A 6,063-nucleotide genomic window follows, 5' to 3' on the forward strand; every position below is an offset into this window, starting at 1 on the left:
ATCGTAGTACTTGAATTTTGGTTGTCCAACAAACCGTGCTTCATTTATTTAAACAAATTATTTCGAATATCATCAAATGTTTTGTGAACCACTTGAGATACATAATATGAATTCTTTACTGATACTTTGATTTTGAACTTCATTATATAATGTATTAAAGTGTTTACTACAAAATTTCAAACTCGCACATAAAGATAATTTGTACTGAAACATTCCAAAGTTTAACAGCATTAAACAGTTACAAGCACACGGAGTTTACACTTCAAAATATACCATATTCATAAACAGGTTTTCACTAAAATTGTTTTTATAGAACAGTGTTCTTGATACAAAGTTAAGGTAAAAATCTAGCACAAGAGATAAATTGAATCCCCAGAATAAATACTAATTTCAACTTATTGTGTGACATGTATTTAGGAAAAATTCAGCATTTCAAAATTACTCAGAATTACTTTATTCGTAACCAATACAATAACTATAGATAACCTTTCTAATAATGTATCAATGCTTGAACATGAAATATTTTAATGGCTTGTTTAATAATCATGTATTAATACTTTCCTGTTAGTACCGGCGTTAATAAATTGTAATTAAGCTTCGTTTAGCTCTATTTTAGTTATTCAAACATATTTAAACAACAAGAAAAGACATGCAATAACTAAAATTATTATAAAATTATTGATATTTAAAAAAAAAAACATCTCATGCAAATATACTCTCAAATTTCGCTACTTAGGAAGTACAGATAAATTTCCTTTATGTAGTTTTATGTAAAACAGGGCAGTTATTGTTCAGTTCTTTGATATGACGATCGAAAAGCTATATTATTTGGCGAGGGTGACAACAATATTCAACTGAGATGATGAATAAGTAAAACTTTCTTCAAACTGATAAAAGCATATACTTCAAATACCTTGTAGCAACAAGTATCGGCTAAAATGATGTATTTGAGGGCAATTTCACTCCCTCACGGTCTGAATAGAATAAACATGTCTTTGTAATAAGTTGGTATTTCACATTGGAACTCATACATAATAAACATATAATCATTACAACCCTTCAAAGTTTACAAAGTGGCTTAGCACGATAACCAAACATGTATATAAATAGTAGAAGGTCATTGTCAAGATTGTTCTGAAACATAACTGATTTTAACAAACCGTTTCATTCAAGCAAACCATCTTCCTCATTTGAAAAGGGGAGCAAAGAGTCCACTTTGTATTCGTTAAAATATCGATAATGTTAACTCTATTACAAATTTACAATAATGCAAAACTTGTCAACTTTACGAACTGATGGAAGAGACATGATCGTTACTGACAGAACCTTGTGTCTCAGTCACAAGTGTAAAATTTGGTGAAAAGCACGTACTTAGCTTCACATTCGTACAAAAGATATCCAGCTGTTTTACACATTACATAATAAGCGTGTTCCACACATATTATTTCTTTGGTCTGAGTACCCACATTCCTTGGCCCCACAGGTGACAAATGGTTCTCAAACAGTTGCATTTTAAGTCGTTCACACTATTTAATTATACAAGAAACAAGGTCTGAATAAAACAACATATGAATCAAGATTTACATGTATTTATACCAAAGTTATACAAAGTGAGTAGTTTTTTTTCTAGATTTGTAACTATAATGTAAATCACTTTCACGTTTCAGCCCCTAAATATAGTCTCCCATCATGTTTCCGTTATACACTCCTTCGTAGCGGCGTACAAAGTCCATTATATCTTAGTGGAAGCGCTCGTCTTGCTCCTCTGAGTGTGCTTCCATGTTCTCCTTGAACGTATAAAGATCAGCGTCAAGGTTATGGACTTTTAGAGACATCCTGTAGTCCATTTTGCCGTAGTTCTTCACCAGAGCCTCAACCAGTTCCACATAATTTTCGGCCTCGTGATTGCTCAAGAAGTCCCAAACTACTGCGACAAAGCTGCCCCAAGCTTTTTTTTTTCTACTGAGCTTTTCGGGGAATTCTGTACACTTCAGGATCTTCTTTATTTGTGGTCCAGCGAAGACACCAGCTTTGACCTTTGCCTCAGACAGCTTAGGGAAGAAGTCTCGAAGGTACTTGAAGGCTGCAGGCTCCTTATCAAGAGCTGTGACTAATTGTTTCATAAGACCCAATTCTATGTGCAATTATGGGAACAACACCTTCCAGAGGTCCACTAGTGGCTTACACTTGACATTGTACCTCCCCACAGAAAACGCGGTGCGTTGTGGCCAGTGAAATCCTGTTGTAGTGTGCTGTGGTGTCCCTGCTGTCCCAAAGGTAAAGGTAACAGGGAAACTTGGTAAAGCCTCCTTGGAGACCCATCAGGAATGCCACCATTTTGAAGTCTCCGATAATATCCCAGCCACACTCATCGTACTTCAAGGCTTCTAACAAGGTCCTCTTTGAGGTGCACCGAATGAGACAAGGGAAGAGACGGATATATATTCTCGTTATGGAGCAGCAGAGCTTTAAGGCTTCTGAATGAGCTATCAATGAAGGGACGCCACTCGTTCTGGTTACAGGCAATACCAGTTGCCCACAGACCGGATACATTGTAGCAGAAGTAAATGCGTCTGGAGAATGGTTGCAGCTTCTTGATGCCATCTCTGATAAAATCACACAGGTCTGTGTGTTCACTTAGGCAGCTAGAACTAAATTGAAGTGGTGAGTGGTGAGCTCTGTATATATATTACTATGGAAAGTTGTAGAAAATTCTAAAAGATTCTTGAAAATTCTCGTAAGTTCTACAACATTCTAGAAAGTTCTTGAAAATTCTTGTAAGTTCGAGAAAATTCTCTATCAGCTACTCAGCACTGAATCTACCTGAAATGTTCTGGAAAATGGGTAAACTTAGAAATTTCATTACCCAGGTCACAAAAGCAAAGTTTGAAGAGAAAAATAGGTATTTTCCATTTACTTTAGGCATAAGCAATTGGGAAATAACACTTTCTGCCCAGGAACAAGAAAAAGTAAAAAAATTGTTACATAGTGTTACTAACTGTTAGTTACTATCCAACACAAATGCTGTGACATCAGAAAAGATTGGCTATACACAGTAGTAGAAATTAAATTGCTGCCATCAAAGTCGAGTCATATAAAGAACAAAACAAGGATCAGCTTATTTCCTAGGAATAAACATTTCTGTGTAAATATAAACCTACTCACTAGAATGGGCAACAAAAGTTTACGAAAATACATAAATATATTATTTAATAGTGATACTCTTGGAGTTGCGCAAAAATTAAAGATAAATTATTAAAACAAATTCGTTCGCAAATTATATTAAATAAATTTATAGACCAACAAAATATCAGTTGTAAAATATTTTTCAGTGAAAAATGTTAGAATAGATTAGAATTACAATATTCATATAAATTTTAAAATTTTGTACATCAGCATGCAGTTTATTTGTCTTTTAATTTAGCAGTGTAAGACTAGAGGGAAGGCAACTAGTCATCACAACACACCGCCAACTCTTGGGCTCCTCTTTTACTAACGAATAGTGGAATTGATCGCCACATTATAACATCTTCACGGATGAAAGGGCGAGCATGTTTGGTGTGATGGAGATTTGAGCCCGCAATGGCCATCAGTATGCAGTCAACACTATCTGATTTATGAAGAGTGCTAGCTCTGAAGAGAGAAGTGAAATCAGTTAAAAGGTCTGGATTAAAGTTGATCCTCCAAGCTCACACACAACGACTGAAAACATGGAGAAGAAGCGTATGAACTTAAGTTTAAATCATTTTTGCAAATTGTTTAATCATTATATTCTAAAAACTGATTATTCAGCAGCGAGTCTTCCGAAAATAATTAAAAATCTGCACGACAGATTGTGTATTATTAGCAGGCGTGATAATTTAGCGATATCCCACCTTCTGCAGTTCGGATTTTTGTAAATCAAATTATCACATATTTTCAGTGGATGTGTCCTACTGGACTCTTACTTCACATGTAAAATTTCTAGACTTGTGTATCTGTGTTTTCTTATGGCAAAGCCACTTCGGGCTATCTGATGTGTTCACCGAGGGTAAGTGAAACCTCTGATTTTAGCATTGTAAATCCATAATCTTACCGCTGTCCAAGCGGGGAACAATTTCTAGGTAATCCGTTAACCAATACCTTAGATATAACATCTCCAATCATGATTAAGTTTCTTCATGTATTTTTTCCTTCGCATGAAAACTATCTGGTAGAAAAACATAATTTTATGGATTTTTTTTAATTTGATAAACCTGGAGGTTTTTATAACCTACAATTACGAATATCATTTAGTGCAAATGTGAGCCACTTGTGTGAAGTTATTCAAAAAAAACCGCTGAAATTTAACGAAACATTTTTGCTATCGGTCTCACTTTTTTCTCTTTTTTAGAGCTTCACCAAAGCATAAAAGTGGACCATTTTCAGTTTATCATTCATATTAGAGACTTCCGATTTAGAGTAGCAAAACTATAAGATAGAAGTACGTGCTAATACATAAGTATTTGTCAGGTCAAGCAAATTAGATTAGCAATCTTTAGCTCAAGGTTTTAAAAAAATAATATGGGTGGATGGCCATTACTGATTATTCATCTCCAACTTATTGGCCAAAATTTAGTAAATTTTACGAAATTATCCTAATTAAGGTTCCTTTAGCGTCATATTATAATAGCTTAATCAATTAGCATAAATAATGATGCCTGATAAAGCTGTACCAATTGCATGAGGGTGATGATAAGATACTGTTAATTTAAATTCCATGGTGTTAGTTTAAGGAAAGCTATTAACACTGTTTTAGAGAGGTAAACACAACCATGTATTTAAAGAATCTGGTTGATTCTTTAACATAAAAGAATGTTTCTAATAATAAGATCGCCATCCTAAAGCTAATGTTAGTTACTATCAAGTGTCACTTTATTATTTGGTGCGGTTTGTTGGTGCGTATCGATATAAAATCAGAACATCAAATCAAAAAGCACCTTAGATGTGAAAAAGATACTGTCGAAAAAGAATTTAATGTGTAACTTAAAGGAATACAATCAAAATTGGCAGCCAAGCTGGTAGCTACACTTACAATAGTGATAAGAGTTTTACTGCAAATATTCATTCATTAGATAGCTAGGCCGTGTATTTTGCTTTACATTCCATCTTGTCCAGAGGTGAACAAAAACGTGGTCTTTCTCTAGGCATAACATGTCTCTTTGTTGCCACTGTCTCTTCTATGAAAAATAGTCACTTACAGGATATTTCAATGTCTAAATTGAAACATTTTCCAATAATTCTTTCCAAGTTATTCATTACAGGTAACCTGATGCTCATCAATTTTCAACGTATAAATCAAATCATTTGTCTCCATGCTTTCATTCTTTTTTTTCTTATTCTCTTCTTATTTATCATTACACTCTTTGTGCCTCTTTGTATTGTTAATTAATGTATGTTAATGCGTTTTTAAAACACTCATGAAGACGTCATCAATGTTTATCTTGGTCTAGTTCACATAAATGTATAAGTTACATATGTATTACCATTATTACGTTTCATCAAGTACTCTAGTAATTTGTAAATTTTGTCTCTTTATACCACGTGAATGAATTTATTTGGAAATGTTTGAACTACCTGCCAAATCTTAATAGCGCCATCTAAGCACTATCAAACTCAACTCAATTATTGTAACTCAATACAACTCCACAGTTTGAAAAGCAAAGAATACAACTTTCTTTCAGATCATGATTATACAAATCACCAGCTGTTTCAATTGTCCATATTCAAGTAACAGACACAATAAGTAGCTCATATTTTATGTCACATATTACTACTCAATGGCCCAAGAAGGCAAGTAATGCCACTTCCTTTCCATCACTAGTTGACCAAGCCAATTACTGCGATAACATTTAATAAGGTAGAAATCACACAATATCTTAACCACATCATGAAACTTTAAACAAGAAAAAACATTGATTATTTTCAATCACCAGAAGCTTGAATGTTCAATCTAATAATCATCTTAGCTTTGAGGTCCTAGTTGTAATTCTGCAATGTAGTGCATATCTCTCGGCTTTCAGTACTATACTATGTTTGAGAATA

This window comes from Tachypleus tridentatus, chromosome 2, assembly GCF_004210375.1.
Source record: "Tachypleus tridentatus isolate NWPU-2018 chromosome 2, ASM421037v1, whole genome shotgun sequence".
In the NCBI taxonomy this organism is placed as follows: Eukaryota; Metazoa; Arthropoda; class Merostomata; order Xiphosura; family Limulidae; genus Tachypleus; species Tachypleus tridentatus.